Genomic DNA, 17,735 nt, shown 5'->3' with positions numbered 1-17,735 from the left:
AAAATTCTTGTGGAGCTCCTACTCCAACTTGGTTAACAGAGGTTAAGCCTGATATAGTCAATAACCGCTTTACATTTCTCAGTGAAAGTATCCCACAAGCATGGAAAGAAAATGGGACTGCCTTCATTCCCTCTCACCCCCAGAGGCAGTCTTCTAATACACACCCGGAATCTCTGCACATATAAGCATATTTTTTACTTTTAAATACACACAAATAAGATCATGCTCTATCGCCTGTTCTGTGATTTATTCTATTCACCCAACAATATATACTGGCCAGCCTTCCATATCAGCTAATATTTAGAGACCTACCACATTCATTTTTGTAGCTGCGTAGTATTTCACACAGTATGAATGGACCACAGGTTCATTTCCATTTCTTTATATTCTTAAAAAATAAATGCTCAGATGAACATTCTTGTACATTCTTCTTTGCGAACGTCTACGTGTTAACCGTATAGTAAATTTCTATCAGTGCAATTTGCTTGGTACTAAGTACACGTGTCCTTTACATTCTGATATTGCCACATTTCATGCTTTCCCACCAATGGTGTTTGAGTGTCTTAGAAGAGATACGTGATGGTAGAGAAAGGCATTGAGAGAGGCAGCGATGTAAGACAGGTCATGGAAACATCCAACCAGCCCACTGAGCATGGCGCAGGACTGGCCTGCTGCCCTGAGGGCGGTGCCCAGTGCCTCTGTCTTGTCCAGGCCTGTGTGGTCTAGTAGTCCAGGGGTACCCTGAGTCAGAGGGGAGTGGGCCCACAGGGGTGCTGGGGGTGGAGGGCGGGCCAGCATGGCTGGAGTCCTGCCTGAACGGTTTCCTGTGGCCATTGTCTCTGCCCTGCCTGGTCTCCTTGGGGGGAGTTTATTCAGGGGCCTTTGGAGAAGAGTTGGGCAGGAGGAGGAGGGTGTGCAGCCCTCACCAAAGGCACCCAGGAATGTGTCACAGGAGGGAGAGGAAAAGGGAGGGAGGACCCATCCCTGGGAGACACGGACGTCAAGAACCCCTGACTAATGAATAGTGAGTTTGCCCTTGAACCTCACTGGGCTTCGCCATTCTCAGGCACAGAACAAGAGCAGAGACACGTCTGAGCCCAGCTGCACGGGGACGGCGGCGGTTCATCTCAGACACTTTGACAGGCCGGGCCTTTTCCCTGCATAGCTCGGATCTGGCTCCCGGCTCCCCTGGCAACAGCACAGCGGCATGGCTCCCAGGTCCAGGCCCTGCCTGCTGTGAGCAGGAGGAGGGAGGAAGAGGAGCACCAAGGGGAGGACAGCTGGGGAGAGGGCATCGTTAACTCCTAGAAGGCTGGAGCCCCTTGCGTGGGCAACCACCCGGCACGCCGCCCTCGGCCCTCAGGGGCGGAGATACAGGGCGGAGATTCTGTTTGCTGGAACACCCTGCGCTGGAACAGGCATACAATGTGAGGAGGGCAGACAGGGTGGCCCACAGAGCAAAGGCCAAGACCTCCGCAGGATGAGTGGGGGGTAGGGGCACGTTTCCCCAGGTCCCCAGCCAAGTCCCAGAAGGGCAGGAGTGGGAGCAGAACCCGCGCTGTGCTCTCTGCCCCAGTCCTCCTCCTCCATCCTGGCCCCTGACCGCTGCAGCTTCAAGACAGCAGCGACTGCATCTTCCCTTTCTGCTTGGCTCTTCCACCTCTGATGATGGTGAGTGTCCTGGAGTGAGGGGCATGGCTCTGGACTCCAATCCTATGACCTTGGCAAGCAAGACCTACAGCTCTTCTGTCTCCATTTTCAGAGAAGCTGAAAAGAGGCTGTCCCATCACACTTCGCAGGACAACCTAGAGATAAGAGAAATAATATGTGAGAAGGAGCTTGGTCCTCTGGGGAGGAAAGTGTCCTAGAAATCTCATTCAGGTATTATTAGGGCTGAAAGTAGGTATTTCTGCTCCCTGGGGCTCGGGGGAGGAGCTTCTTGAAGCTGTCTCAGAACCTCCTCAGCAGAGCAGGCTGAAACTCAAAGGCCACAGGTTAGGAAAGGCAATGGTTTCTGTCCATGGCCTTTGGAGGCTCAGCTTGGACAGGAAGGTAAGACAGACCCACTGTATGCTTTCAAAGAGCTTTTCCTGTATCATTGCTCTGCCTTGCTGCAACTTTATGAGAAGGGTGTGGTGATCCTCATTTTAGAATTAGGAAAAGAGAGGCTCAGAGAGGTTAAGAGCTAGCCCAAGGTCACCCTTGTTATACAAAGACCTGAGCCCATGTCCCCTGATTCTGTGGCCTCCATTGTGTCAGCTGTATGGGTGGCAGAACCACCAGGCTGGGGCCCTGGGAAGGTGGGGGCAGGCAGTAAGAAGCAGAATTTCCCCTGTGGATTGCTTCTTGGGGCTTGGACCTTCTGAGTCTGAAGGGCCTGGCCAAGGGAAGTAGGACAAGGCAAGTCCCAAGGAGAACAATGCAAGCCCACTGTGAGGGTCTCTGGTGGCAGAGTCACAGGACAAAGGCTAGCCAGAGCAAACAGGAACAGAGGAGGAGGCCCCAGATCAGAAGCTGGGGACACACTCAGCTAGACCTGTGCTCTCCAGACACAGTCCCGCCCCAGGGCAGGTCACATCCCAGCCTCAGGTCCCGGCCGGCAGTGAGCTGGGTTTTTGTCTGAAGCCTCTGGATGAAGATGTTGCCCTTCATCCAGGGAGCAATCTGAAGGAGACCACACTGGTTGGGTTTCCAGCGAGCCAGGGGGCAGAGGCTGAGGGTTACTGGCAAGTAGCAGAAGAGAAAAAGCAGGAAGAACTTCCAGATTACAAAATGTCACAGCTAAAAGGGACCTTAGGTGTCATCCTAGCCAATGCTCCTTTGCCAAGTCCAGAAAGGGAGAGGGTTCACTCAAGGCCAGAAGAAGTTCAAGTCTCTGACTTTCAGCTAGGTAGGGTTGTGCCTTCCCATGCGACTTGGCATTCTACCAGGCCACCCTGTGTCCTCAAAAGCAGGGATTTCACTCAATGAGGCACAGAGAAGGACCAGACAAAAGAGCTTACTGCTGGCAAAGCATACCACGTGTCAAGGGGTGGCTGCTATGCCTCTTTGAGAGCAGAAGCCTTCCTGGAAAACACCATTGTCACCACCGCGCAGGTAGGGACCACAAACCTTACCTGGCTGATGACAAAACAGGCATGAGGAGATGGATCAGAACACAGACCGGCCCTGAAGCCTGACCCACCAATGCTTTCCAGAAGGGTCAGGGAGGAGCAACGGCACTAGGGCGGGTGGGAGCTCCCAGGAGAAGCTTGTCCCCACAGAGCCTGATGGTGGAGCCTTAGCCAGGGCGGGGTCTGGAGCTGGGGAGGACTTCGGCTTGCTGCCCTTGGCTGCCGGGTCCTCTGCCAGGTGGAGCAGGGTGCCCCATTCCAGGCAGATCTGACCTGCTCAAAATGCAAAGGAGGTCAGGGACCCTGCGTTGTGCAGCCTTGTCAGGAACCGCCCTCGAGGGAAGTCTGTGCACTGGCTGATGAAGGGACATGTGATGGGACAGAAAGACACAAAGACAAATGAACTTCTCTCGGCCCAGCTGTGCCCTCCTTCCTGGGCTGCTGGTTTGGGCCAGCTGCCGCCTGACTGGCCGGTGCCCACAGTTAAATATCCTGCATATCACTACTGTCCTCATCCTCCGAATCATGGCTGCATCAACCCACCTGGAGAAGCTCAGATCCTCCATACCTGCCCCGGACTGTAGGGGATAGGAGAAGGAAGATGAGCCCTGTTCAGTGGTAAGCGACTCCACTGGGAGGTAGGAATTATTATTCCCATTTTACAGATGAGGGTTTAGAGGCTCTAAGACATTCAGGGGTCTGTTGCACAGTGGTGCCAGAAGCAGAACGCCAATCTGGGCCTCTCGCCAGCCCCTCCTCTCCAGCCAGGGTCCCAGGCTCGGGCTATCACCAGCCCACGGGACTGCAAGGCTCTGAAGGGCCTGGGCCCAGCACCCCCACCTCATTTTCTTTCCTCCCTAGGGTTCTCTCAGGGTTCGGTGTAAGCAGGGGTGGTATACTGCCTAGCACACTTGATTCATTCTAGAACAAATCCCCCAGCCCCTGAGCAGCCCTGACAGCATTTTCCTGGCTAACCAGGGGAAGGAATGTCTGCCATGTTCAGAAAGGGCTTCTCCTACTAAGACAGGGAGCCTGAGGATTTGGGGGCTGGGATCAGGGTGGGGACAGCTACCAAACAATGAAACCTTAGCCAGGCAGCAAGGGCAGCAGAGCCTTAATCTCAGGAGCTTTCCTCCTGAGGGACAAAGCACAAGGTCAGCCTGGCTGCACGCAGGCCCGGCCCAGCCCCACTGGGCGCCACCCATGCCGGTCCAGCCTCGGAACGGTGAGCCACGCTTGGAATGTGATTCCCAGGCTTTGTGTGATGCTCGGTTAGCAGAGTGCGACTCCCAAGATCCCCTGTCACCCCCTAAAGCCTCTGCCAACCCACCCCCCAGCACCACACTGATCACCAGATTAAGGAGCTCAGGGCTACAGCTGAGGCAGCTAACACCCAGGAGAGAGGGAGGGGGAGGGAGGGGAGGGGAGGGGCAGGGAGGGCAGTGGGCAGCTCTCCCAAGGCCTGCCTGCTCTGCCTCTTTCTCTCCCACCCGTATTGTGGGCCCTGGTCTCTGTTCCTGCCTGAGCTCTAACCTCTACACTCTTCCTCATGTAGCTTCTAACTTCCCCTCCAGAACCCCAGATGGAGCCCAGGCCTCCCTGGCCAGGACTGCATGCCCTCTGAAGGGGATCCCAGAGGTTCTCTAACCACCACCCAACTCCACAGCAAGGTGCACCCCCGCAACATGAGGGAGCAGGAGGGAGCACCGGGGATGGGAAGAACAGCGAAGAAGGGGCAAGAGAAGGCGTTTGAAGCCCTTGCCTAAGACCCCAGCACTTCCTGAACCAATGCCATCCCCAAGCATTTAAAGCACAAACACAGGAAAAGAAGTTCCCTTCTGTCTGCAAAGAATCAAGGTCTGTAAGAAATGAGATGGCTAGATTCATAGAGACCCAGTGGAAAGAACTGGAGGTTTTGGCCTAGGGAATTTTGGACTGCGAGGGTCCCAGACTCACCCTTTCAATCACTGGGAAGCTGTGAAGAGAGAACAGGACCAGTGGGGCTGGGTGGGGGAAAAGCAAGAAAAGGGTCTGGAGCAGCTCCCCTGGATCCTAAGACTCCTGCACCTGGACAAGAGGGGCCATGCTCCAGGTCCCCACTCCCTGACCTTCCAGCATTTCTGTGCGGGGCTGTGCAGACCTGGAAACTCTGACCCATAAAGTCATCTGGAGGTCCAGCCCAGCAGGCGTCCAGCCCCTCGTCCTCCATGCCAGGGCCTGCAGGGGGCGACCAGGACACACCCAGGGCCTCGGCCAGCAGCTGCTCTCACTCCAGTTTCTCCTTTGCTGCCACTGCCAGGCTCCCCTCTGCCAGCCGGGTCCTGCTTGCCACCACTGCAGGGCAGGGGCAGCAGAGGAGAGCCTGGGGGCCTGGGGGCAGGGGTGGTTCTGTGAGGACCTGAGCAGAGAGGCTCTACCTGCTCCGAGAGCAGAGGCCCACACTCCAGTGTCCGCAGGGGTAAAATCCTTCCTCTAAGGTCCTCTCACCGCCCGCCAGAATTCACTGGTCCCACGCCCGTCATTGTGCTCGGGGAGTGCGAAATCAACACAGGTTTGAAATGATCACAACCATCACAGACTTTCTGAGTTAGAAGGAACCAAGAGATTCCTTAAGTTTTCCTCACTCACTGTGCCAGGGAGAACACCGGGATCCAGTGTGAAGGATGAACTGGCCTCCCTGGGGTCATGCAGCAAGCACGTGCTCCTGCCGTGTCTGCTCAGGGCCAGGCTCCTGCGAGGGCCTAAAAGAGGGCTTCTCCGTCATACCCCAAACAAGATCCTGGCCCAACTGTGGGCGGCGGGGGTCTGGGGCCAGGGGAGGCCATAATGCGATAAGCAGACTGGCCATCTGGCTTGGGGATGGAGGAGACTGGCCGCTTCTGCTGCCTGGTCCCGGGGGACCCTGTGTCGCGAGAGACAGACGGCCAGATGGACAGGCTCTGGCCCGGGTCTGGGTGGAAGCCAGTGAGCTCCCTGTAGCCAGAGCTAACCAACTCGCAAACGTGGCAGGGTGGGAGTAGAGAAGGTATGGGGAGTGCCGCCAGGCCCCTCTAAAATGACAGAGACAGGAAAGCAGGCTGGGGAGCCGAGATTCCCGCCCAGGCACAGAGCCTGGCTCCCCAGGTAAGCCCTGGCCGGCTCAGCCCCACAGCCATAAACAGGTCCCCCTCCCGGGGAAAGGCAAACGCGTCTCCCCTGGCACCTTCTCAGACATGCATGCAAAACTAATTAACATGGGGAGACATGCGAGCAGCCGGCCAGCTCCACACCCTCGAGTCCACGCAAACAAGGCGAGCCCTTGTCCAGGGGACGTGCACAAAGCTTTGTTGCTAATTTAGGCATCTGTCTCTGTCTGGTCTGGTCCTCCTGCCTGTGCTGGGGTTTTTCCCAGCCCCTCGGACAATGCTGGGAACAGGCCTGCCGATCCCTTATTCAAATCACACCCAGGACAATGAGCTCATTGTGCAGGCCACAGAAAAAGGGATTCTGGGCGGGGGGGGCGGTGTGTGTCGGGGGGTGGGCAGTGGAACCGGGCATCAGGAGTGGAGAAGGGTGGGGTGGTAAAGAAAATGGGAACCCAGGAAAGTGTTTACTAACACAGCCCCTGCAGCTGCCTTGGGCCCCTCTCCCTTCCCCCACCAGGCTGGCAGCCGGGGAGAAGTCCTGGGACTTGACTCGGAGGTGGGGGGTCCCCGCAGTAGATTAGGGGCCTTGAATCTACGGGGCTGGTGGATACAAAGTCTGGCTCAAATCTTTGCCTTGTCGCCCTCTCCCACCTTTAGCAGTCTACAGCTACCCCTGAGTGTCCATGGCTGGTGTGCCTTTTGTAACTGGTTTTGGGGGTCCTTTTTCCTCTTACAGCAGAATGTACAGGTCCGGACTGCAGACAAGGAGATGGGGCTGCGGGGAGAGGTGCTGGCGGCTGCTTGGGGTGGGACCTGCTGTCTCGGCCATTGTCTTCAGGCAACATTTCATTTTCTCCTCCTTCCCGGCTAATAAATTAGAGAGGAGGCCGTGGGCTTCGAAGGGACAGACTCCCCACGGACAGCGGGCAGGCAGGTGGGAAGGCAAGTCTGTGAGCTCTTGGCAGATGGGCTCACCCAGTGCTTGGCTGCTCACGCCACACCTGGTCAGACACTTGCACAGAGCCCAACAATGAGCAGCATAAAAATACCCTCTGTGTGTGTGTGTGTGTGTATGTGCGTGTGCTCAGTTGTGTCTGACTTGCCGTACAGGCTATAGCCCACCAGGCTCCATGGGATTCTCCAGGCAAGAATACTGGAGTGCCATTTCCTCCTCCAGGGGATTTTTCCAACCTAGGGATCAAACCTGCATCTCCTGCCTTGGCAGGTGGGTTCTTTACCACTTGAGCCATCGGGGAAGGCCCATACACACACACACACACACACACACACACACACACACATATATATCACATGTAAATTTATATACATTATACAAATCCTCCAAGATTCCTGAATGGGCGATCTGGGCTTGAGCCCTTCGTCCTAACAGTTCCCCAGCAACTTGTCGCACTGAGCCCTCCTAGACAGGACGATGTAAACAGACATGCACAGCCTGACACTGACACGCAGACATAAAAAGAAACACACACACCCAGAGGCAGCCCCCGACACACACACTGACAATGGTGTAATGAATGCAGGACGGCGACAGCATTCAGTCCAAAGCCCACACCGCTGGTCGCCCAGCACCAGGGTGGCTGAAAGGTTATGGAGTGGCTGCAGGCCTGCTCCCCACAGTGTCCTCTCCCAGGCTCTCGGCTCTGTGGAGCTGAGGTGCAACACCATGCCAGGCACCCAGGTGGGAGCAAATGTCTCCTGAGACAGAAAGGCTTGGAACTGGACTCAGCCCTTAGTCAGGGCAGTCTGAGCTGCCCTGAAGGATTTTCTTAACAGTGAAAGAAAAGGTGTTTAAAAGTCATATTGACTGTCCTGCATTTTGAGACATGTCTTGAAGTTGGGGCAAAGTGGAAATGCCACACAAGATCACCAATAGTTGACTATTTATGATCTATCAAATAGAAATTTCATATGGGCCAACCTAACAGGCAACTGGCTCCAAGAACTATTGAGTGTATTTTCCCTTTTTAAACTTCCTCTCCAGACTGGGTTATTTTTTTCTGAAAGAAGAAAAAAAAAAACACACCCAATGATCCAAGACCCAGATCTACTTTTGGAGCATCTGTCTATAGCCACATAGCCACATCGTGCAGAGACGTCACAGTAGCCGCTGGAATGACCTGTGAACACACAAACGCGCGCCCACGCACGCACACAGCCTGCGGCCTGTATCAGGCCAAGCCCCACCTTCAGGCTCCCCCACCAGGGCTCCTGCTTCTCCTTCTCCATCGTCTGGCTCCTGAGCATGTCCTAGGGAGGACGAAAGGAATAGGAGACTAGAATGGCATGGGCAATGGGGCAGCCGTGCTACTGGCTTCTTCTCCAGAGAGGTGTCCAGGCTAGCTGAGAGTCTGTGCATGTACTGGAGGAGACATCAACCATGCAGCTTCGAGACTAAAGTGTGCATTGTCAACTGGCCACCAAATACAAACCCAAGGCCAGGCTCTGTGCATATGACACTCACTCCAACTACCTGTAGGAGAGCCATGCCCAGGAAACTAGAAGGGTACAAGGCCACCCAGTGTGAGGAAGGCCCACTCCTTGCCAGCAGTTGAACATTTATGGTCCTGTTGCTCACAGAACACAGAACGTACCACATCTTCCCAAGAAATCACTCTCGCCAATCTCTCCGGAGTTTCTCAGGGGAGGAAAGATGGAAGGTTTCAGAAGCAGAGTCCAGCAATGCTCTGCATATCACTACCTGCTTCTTCGTTGTCCAGAGAGGAAGGCCTGTTTCACAGATGCTCATCTTGCCCACCAGAGACAGCTGGCCCATCCCTATAGAAGCTGAGAGCAAGACACTTCCTTGAGAGTCTCCAGGTGACCTGGGATTCCAGTTCCAGACTTCCATGCAGCAGGAAGTCGCATGGTCTCTCTCACACCTCTGACAAAGTACTCTGACCACAAATGCCCTGTAACTCCTAGTATTACCGCGTTAACTTTCTAAACACATACTACATTAACCTCAACAAGAAAACCACCAAAACATGACCACCAACAACCACAGTAAGATGAGATCTGTTTGGCCTTCCCTCTCCTGAGAGGCATGTGAGAGAATGTGAGCCTGTAGCTGGGGCTTCAGAGATGGTAGTTGCATTTGCACGGTGGGCTCTAACCTAGCGGCTACCTGGATGACTCTTCCAAATACCAGACGTGTTGAGAGCAGGTATCTGGGTGCCCACCACTGCTACCTTATATGCGGGTTCACCTCCCAACCACTGCACGCGGGCTCCAGTCTGAGCAGAACCAGGAGAGAATTCTGGCCTTGAAGTCCCAAACAGTGTTGGATTCCTTCTGAGGAAAACCTTCTGCACAAGAATTAGAGGTAATTTATCATTTGATTGCATTTAAGATGCTCCCTACCAATCTCAAGGACTTCTCTGGTGGCTCAGACAGTAAAGAATCTGCCTACAATGCGGGAGACCCGGGTTCTATCCCTGGGTCGGGAAGATCTCCTGGAGGAGGACACAGCAACCCAACCCACTGGAGAATCCCATGGACAGAGAAGCCTGGCGGGATACAGTCTAGCCTCAAATGCAAATCTTGATAGGTGACTGCTATGCTGATTCCTAGGATCAAAGCTGTGTTTTAAATGAAGAAAAGGCAATTGAGATGTCACAGTTCTATAAAGAATCAGTGGAATCTGGAAAATTAAAGTTCTAGGCCAGGCTAAATGGCAGCTTAAGGTCACCAAGGGCAAAACATGACATGGCCCCTACCAGGCTCTGGGGGTGTGGAGAGGGGAAGGGAAGCCAGGAAGCTGCAAATGGGTGAGAGCTGTCACACCTTCAGCGCCCGCTAATCCAACACCCCCTGCCCAGGGCCTAGCCTTCCGGTCGTGACTGAATAGATGAAATTTTGTATCACACAAGCTTTAAAGGTCTGGACAAGGGACTGTGGTTTTCTTCTGTTTATCCTCAAGGCCTTGCCCAGAGCCTGACACGGAATGCTTGGTCAATGAAACCTGAATGAATAAATGAATGAAGTAGAAAAAAAACAATCTGGTACAGGAAGAGTTCCAATTCCTGAGCTCCATGGTTCCCTTGCTAACTGGGGTATGGTTCCATGCACAGCCCTAGAAGCGCTGAAATCCAGGCCAAGAGCCAGCAGAGGTGAGAGGCCCAGGGTGGATGTGTCTACTTGACTCAGGCTGGCCTGGCAGCACACACACCCACCGTGGACAGGGTGACAAGACCACCTCCCTTAGCCTGCCCTCCACTGTCACTGTTCTTGCCTCCTCCATCTGACCTGCTTTTCATACCCAAATTTCTAGGTCAGTCCTGTAAGACTCATGCCTACACCTGAGCCTCTGTTCAGGGAGTCCTGCCCCTCCTCAGCCCAGAAGACCTCTTTGGCTACAATGAGCCTGCTCTGATGCTCTGCCCCACATAAATTCCTCCTCTCCTAACTCTGATGGCCTGAGTCAAGCTCTGTACATCTCCAATGTGTGCATCCTTAAGCTGCTTTCTGCCCCGAGGGCTTAGGGAACGGGTCGGGGCTTCTCCTGGGTTCTCTCTGGACCTCGGAGCTAGGAGCTGGGTAGACTGGCTGAGCCTGGCCCCTTGCTCATTGCCTTCCCTGCTCCTTCCCTCATCCCACATGTTTGGCCCACCAGTGAGATGGCTCCCTGCAGAAACTTGCTGGTTCCTCCTCTCAACACACACACATCCGCTCCAGGACAGCAGGTGGGGGATGCAAACTGACATTTCTTGAGAGCTACAAGGTTAAGTATTACTATCCTCAATGTTACAGATGGGAGAACTGGCTGCAAGAGAGAGTGTGCCAAGGTCCCAACTAGGTCAGACAGACCCCCGAAGCCCACTGAGCCACATGCACTTCCTTACACCACCATGACCTTGAAGCCTGCAATCCAACAGCAGAAGAGAGAGAAACAGACTGGAAACAACTAAAAATGGGTAAGAGAAGCTGCAGACTCAAAGGGCGGGGGTGGCTGTAAACTGGAGACCTCCTCCTTTTTGCTCTCAGTCTCCCAGCACTCCCCACATGACACGCCCTCAGGGGCACGCACCACCTTCCCTTTCCTGTGCCGCCACACTGGTTGAACAGAAGTGGGTCTAAAGGTCTCTGCTTAGGGACAAGATTAGACAGAAGACGTGGAGACCTTTGCCTTCTCCAGAAGACACAAGTCTGGGACTTCCCTGGGGGTTCAGTGGTTAAAAATCCGTGTTCCAATGCAGAAGACAGCATGCCACCTCAGGGCATGTAACACTGCAGAAAGCAGAACTTCTCTCTTGTCCCAGGGAAGGTGTAATCCCTTGGCACCATGGGCAGATGGGTGGGCTTGAATCCACCCGACTTCACAGACTGAAGCATAGCCAGGCTACGGATCACATGGACAATTAGGAGACAGTCAGGGCTGGTGGGTGCTTCTCACCCCTCTGAGCACCTCACCAAGACTCCCAGGGGCCCAGCACTCAGCCTTCCTACCTGGATCATCCAGGTATAATACCAGCCCAAAGCGGAGACACTACAGAGCCATCCCCTGGCAGCCCAAGTGAGCTCCTGCTGCTTCCTAAAGCCCAGGCTGACTCCTAAGGACACAAGGACTCACAGGGGACTCAGACGCCCCCACCCAATGGCTCTAGCTTCTGAGACACACCTCATGTGAACACCCCAATGGCATCTGGCTTAGAAAAGAAGGGCAGATTCTAGATTACTTTTATCACTCTCTCTGTTCCCCAAGAGACAGGCCTTAAAGGAGATAAAGTATGCAGAGCGTTAGCGTGGAACTTGGCACAACATAAGTGCTCAATAAATGGTTCCTGTCACCATTATCATGACTCATTACGGTTTCCTGGCTGCCCACTCCTCACCTCCCTGGCTTGTGTGAGGAGCCCTCTTTTCATAACCTCGAGGCTTTACAGAGCTCAGAGGCCCTTAGCCCAGCCCAGGGTTTCCAGGGCAGGAAGTTTCAGAGATGTGGAGGTAACTGGGAGTGAGGCTGGACCCAAGGTCAGGAGTCCTCCGAGGTGAGAAAGCTCCTCTGCCCTCTGACAGCAGGATGAGCCCAGCGCCTCCCTAGAAAATCTTGCTGAAGACCCGAGGCTTGGCAGAGAGCCAGGGCAGGAGGCTTCTCCAAGAAGATGCTGGCTCCAAGCCAAGGCGCATCCCAGAAGCTTCAGCTCCCAGAGAGCAGCAGAGGCGGAGGGGAGGAGGGGTCGCCAGAAGAGGGGCAACGAGGATCCCTCAAGCCAAAGGAAACCTGCTGCACGTGGGTCTGGCAGGAACCTGGGTGCACGGCTGTCTCCTCGTGCCCTGAGGGCTCCACACATCAGGGAGACGATGAAATCACTTTGAGGACAGGAGTTGATGGGGGGCGTGTTCCACCCCAGGACCACCCTCCTGTCATCTACATCTGTGCCCCTACAAACTCCACCAGGCACCACTAAACCTCCAAGCAAAGACTCTTCTGGGGTTCCCCATTGGCTCTCCTCCCCCCACCCATCCTAAAACCTGAGAAACTCGATGCTGCCTATAGATTCAGGTCTGTCTCTAAGGACTGAGGGGTGAAAAGCGTTAAGTCACTCAGTCGTGTCCGACTCTTTGTGACTCCATGGACTGTAGCCCACCAGGATCCTCTGTCCATGGGATTTTCCAGGCAAGAAAACTGGAGTGGGTAGTCAATCCCTTCTCCAGGGAATCTTCCCAAGCCAGGGATCAAACCTGGGTCTCCCACATTGCAGGCAGATTCTTCACCATCTGAGCCATCAGGTCTTCTGCGTCAAAGGACTGAGGGTTAATCCCCATTTAAAAGGCTATACCAGCCTCCTGTCTGGCTTTTCCATGCACAGATATCTCATGGCCAGAGACCTTTCAGGGGTAGATCAGCATTAGTTACTGAGCGCTGGGGCTGGAAGAGGTCTTAATTCTCTAGTCTAGCTCAATGAAAATATGAGTGGCATGTATCACTTTAAAATTTCCTAGATACTTCCCTGGTAGTCCAGTGGCTAAGACTCTGTGCTCCCAATGCAGGGGGCCCAGGTTTGATCCCAGTCAGGGAACTAGAACCCATATGCCACAATTAAAGATCCTGCATGCCCCAGCTAAGACCTGGCGAAGTCAAATTAATTAAAAATTTCTGGAAGACACAACAAAAAGTAAGAACAATTAAAACTAATTTATTTGATTTTTAAAAAATATTTGACTGTGCTGGGTCTTAGTTGCAGCACGCAAACTCTTAGTTGTGGCATGTGGGATCTAGTTCCCTGGCCAGAAATTGAACCCAGGCCCCCTGCATCCAGAGCGTGGAGTCTTAGCCGCTGGACCACCTGAGAAGTCCAAAATTAAGTTTTATTTATTTATTTAAAAAAATTTTTTTAAATGCAGGAGGCTTTTAATAGTAAAGGGATGATTAATATAAGTTGCATGTGTGCATGCTCAAGTCACTGTCATGTCCGACTCTTTGCAACCCTGTGGACTGTGGCTCACCAGGCTCCTCTGTCCATGAGATTTTCCTGGCAAGAATACTGGAATGGGTTGCCATTTCCTTCTCCCTAAAATTCACTTTAATAATATATTTTAACTCAGTATTATCATTTCAGCATGTTGCACTCAAACAACTCATGAGACTGACAGTGGTTAGCATCCTGGACAACGCAGCTCTTGACTCCAGCAACCTCCCCCATTTTTGGAGAAGGATGTGACCCAAGTATCTAAGGAGAGGGCACCGGGGCAGAAAGGGAGGCCCCAAACTCGATCCCTACAGCTGGGCCCATGGGCCTTTCCCTTCAGCCTCCTGGTAGATACTTGTGGCCTATGAAATAGATCATTTTATGATAAATACAATTCAAGGGGCCTGCGACTTAAACCTACTTGAAATAGACAAGCCGGAGAGGAGCAGAAATAGATATACTTGACATCACGCGCTCTGCTCCGGAACAAAGACCAACAGGAAGGAACAGACGGGAGGTTCTGGGAGATCTCTGCATGGGAGGCAAGTCTTGATGAGGACCTCTGTGTGTGGCATCCGTGAGCAGGGCCACCTGGCTCCTGTGGGTTGTAAATACCCACACTCCAGCCCTGGGTCTGGTGATTCTGCTACCATGTCTCCCTGGAGGAACTACCCACAAAAGCTTCTCTCTGCTTTAGAAGGCAAGAACAAGTCGTGCATTTACCCAGTGCTTCTAGTCTTCTTACTCGGAGTCGCCATGCCAACACACAGTCATAATTACGGAGGAACTCGCCAATAGTGGCAGCATTGACAAAGACACTATATCAGGGCCTGTGAGCTAAGCAAGGTCAGGCTCCTCGCGGCCCCCAGCTTCCTGCCCACTTCCTTTATTCCACTCTGATCCATCTCTTTCCCTTCATTCTTTCTCTCCCACCCAGATGGTCTTTGATTATATTTTCTCTGCAAAGAAAGGCGCTATGGCTCAGTGTATAAAACACTTTTATAGCAATTAGGAGACAGGTTCTCCTTTGAGTCCCGATTTTAACTTGTGGGAAAAGTCACTTGAACATCTAGGCCTCAGTTATTTCGCTGTGAATGGGGAGAATATTTTTCGGACAGTGTCTATTCAGTGGGTGGGCGCCTGCATCTAATTTACCTACTAAATTTAGAGGCTGATGCGTGTCCAGTCAACTCTAAGATCTTCTTTATGATTAGCCCCAGAGGTACCAGAAGCTCAGGGAAACAAAAGAAGGTTCAGATCAGAGAGGGAGCTGGTTCTATCTAATACCCTGAGAACAGCAGGGCTTATATCTCCCCCCAGGAAGGGTGCAAATCTCAGAAAAGGAGCCAGGAGCCGCTGAATGGTGGCCTCTATCCGATTATAAAAAGATGAGTGGGATGGATGAGAACTATCAGACTAAGTGGCAAGCATCCTGAGGCCCCTGTGAGAACAGGGACGCACACCCATTTAAAATGAGAGGCCAGGAAAAGAAGGCAGACAGCCATCACCCGGGCCCGGCACAAGAGCGCCCCGATTTCAGAACACCCAGTGCACCAACATCTGAACTTACAAAGGAGATAAATTGGAGGCTGATGATTAGCATCACAAAATGATTATTCCCTTTGTAAAAGGCTTCACTGCAGGACTGCTTTAAATAGTGCATTTAAACCATGATCTGATTTGCTAAATTCGATTTATACACATCTACTGCCTAAGCTGGCGTGCGGCTGTATTTACATGTCTTCCCTTGGCACGGAGGAGGGGAGAGGCCAGCCATTATTTGGGGCCTTTAATCCTTGTAGACAGTAACTAAGCTGGGGAGCTGAACCCTGTTTTTCTTCCACAGCTGGGGCTTTAGCTGTAGACTGGCCTCAGCTCTCCACTCTGCTATGCCTGGGCAGAGCTGGCCCAAAGACCATGGTCAGGATTTGGATAGGGTCTGTTGGAGCCTTGCTGATTCCATGCGGGCTCCTCACCAAGGAGCAGACCCCTCCCCACATCCCCTCCACGCCCCCCCACCGACCACACATAGAAGTGACAACTTTCTAGTACAAATTTCCAGAGAATCTGGTCTATGACATGCTCACTAAATGTACTTAGCACCAACAGTTATCATGCCAAGGGTTCAAAGGCTACCTTTTGGGAGCCATGGAAATCTGCTAATCTGTATCAGTTCTGGGGATCTGATGAGCCACAGTCTGTGACTTGTACTTAAGCTGCAGGAACCAAACCTGAGCAGGCTCAGAAAGGCTGGCTTTGCACCCAAAGACAAAAGAATGGGTCCACCAGGTCTTATAGCAGCTGTGTGTGCTGGGGACATGGGAAAACTCTCCTTACTTCACAAAAAGTGACTTGCAGGTCTCTCTGATGACATGTCCCTTCAAGAAAGAAATGACCCAGGGACTTCCCTGGTGGTCCAGTGGTGAGGACCCCGTGCTTTCACTGCAGGTGGCACAAGTTTATTCCCTGGTCAGGGAACTAAGATCCCACACACCATGGAGCCAGAACAAAATAAAAACAAGAGAGAAGCGGCCCCTTCCTGTTAGGTCCAACAACGTGATAGGAGGCGGAGAACTACCAAAAGGGGGAAATATACCACCTAGTTCACACCATCTGCCAAGAGAGGTCTAGGCAATTCATGGGCTCAGTGATGTTCAAGAAACAAAGTCCCTCCAGAGGACTGAAACCAGAATGTCTCTCCACCACCAGATATTCACAGACACCCACAATGAGGAGACCAGCCTAGCACCAGGAACCAGGGCAAGCACATTTATAGTGGAGATGGAGCAGTCACTAAACACAGCTAAACCACTGCTGAGAACCCCACGAAAGCCGCTCATGAGAGGATGGAAACTGGACTGGGAATCAGGACTCCTGGGTCCCATTCTTTGCTCTGCTAAGCAAACTTCATGACTTTGGGGAAAATGAATCTTTCTGGGCTGGATCCTCATCTGTGACATGAGCTGCTGACCTACGTAATCACCAAGGCTTAAATTTTCGATAAATCTTCCGGAGGAAAAAAATGTCCTTATCTCTAAAAATCCTGATGAGCTTCCTTTTTTGAACAAGGTTATAAATCATCATCTTTCTTCTTTCTCTTGGCTGCCAGGAGGCTCAGAATCACAACATTAAATTAGAACATCTATTTTAGGCTCAGACAATAAAGAATCTGCCTGCATTATGGGAGACCCGAGTTCAATCTCTGGGTCTAGAAGATCCCCTGGAGAAGGGAATGGCTACCCATGCCAGTATTCTTGTTTGGAGAATTCCATGGACAGAGGAGCCTGGCCGGCTGACACGACAGCGACTAATACATTTAGGTCAAGAGGTTGGGGATGATGGGGTGACAGGAGAGTCCTCTTCTGTGAGCCCTCATAGGTGATGTGGGGATGAGGGCTTGGATTCGGGACAGGCTTGGTGTGTGTTTGAAAGATGAGACCACAACAGATGAATCCATGAGTCTGTTGTTATTTATGTAAGTGCAGTTTGTGGGTAAGAACTCAGGCTTTGGGGAAGACAGGCCTGAATCCACCTCCTGGCTCTGCCACATCTTAGCTATATAGCCAAAATCACAAAGAGGGAATCATCACCTTATGTATCAAGCTGAGACTCCGATGCATGCTTAGCAGCGGGCCAGGCACAAAGCAGGACTCAAACACAGAGAACATTACTGGAGTTTCTTAGTCTGTACAAAAGCATAAGCGTGGAACCTGCTTTAGGGCAGCGGTAGGACTGAGCTTAAATTTTTCAACCAGGTGGACGGGGTTGGGGGCGCATTAGAGCCATAGCTCTGACCTTTGGGCCGAGACCTGGAGGGGGCGACCTCAAAGTGGCTCCAACTGGCCAGCGGAGGACGCGACGGCCCCAAAGCAGTCCCGGATGATGACAGCCGTGCCTCCAAGCCCGTCCTCAGTCCCGCACCACCGCAGCGCGGCGGAGACCCTCCGAGAGACTACCGCCCCCGTCGGCGGGGCTCTCTGCTCCTCAGCCCCCTCTGTCACTCTCTTGAGCTCCGGGACACACCCAGTCCAAGGAAGAGTGGCTACGGTGTGCTCGCCACTCGGGCC

At 52.9% G+C, this 17,735-nt stretch overlaps 1 long non-coding RNA gene across 1 annotated transcript in view; it reads right to left on the bottom strand.

The window, feature by feature from the left end:
- Positions 1–232: 232 nt before the first annotated feature.
- Positions 233–17,735, bottom strand: part of LOC113879662 — a 35,807-nt gene continuing 18,304 nt past the window's right edge. Inside the window, exon 2 of the long non-coding RNA XR_003507409.1 lies at positions 233–1,805. This is a non-coding gene — a long non-coding RNA (uncharacterized LOC113879662). The remainder of the gene's footprint in view (positions 1,806–17,735) is intronic.

The sequence above is a fragment of the Bos indicus x Bos taurus genome, chromosome 21 (genome assembly GCF_003369695.1).
Source record: "Bos indicus x Bos taurus breed Angus x Brahman F1 hybrid chromosome 21, Bos_hybrid_MaternalHap_v2.0, whole genome shotgun sequence".
Classification (NCBI taxonomy): domain Eukaryota; kingdom Metazoa; phylum Chordata; class Mammalia; order Artiodactyla; family Bovidae; genus Bos; species Bos indicus x Bos taurus.
Note: the sequence above shows the minus strand (reverse complement) of the source record. Positions and strands in the feature narration are given on the sequence as shown.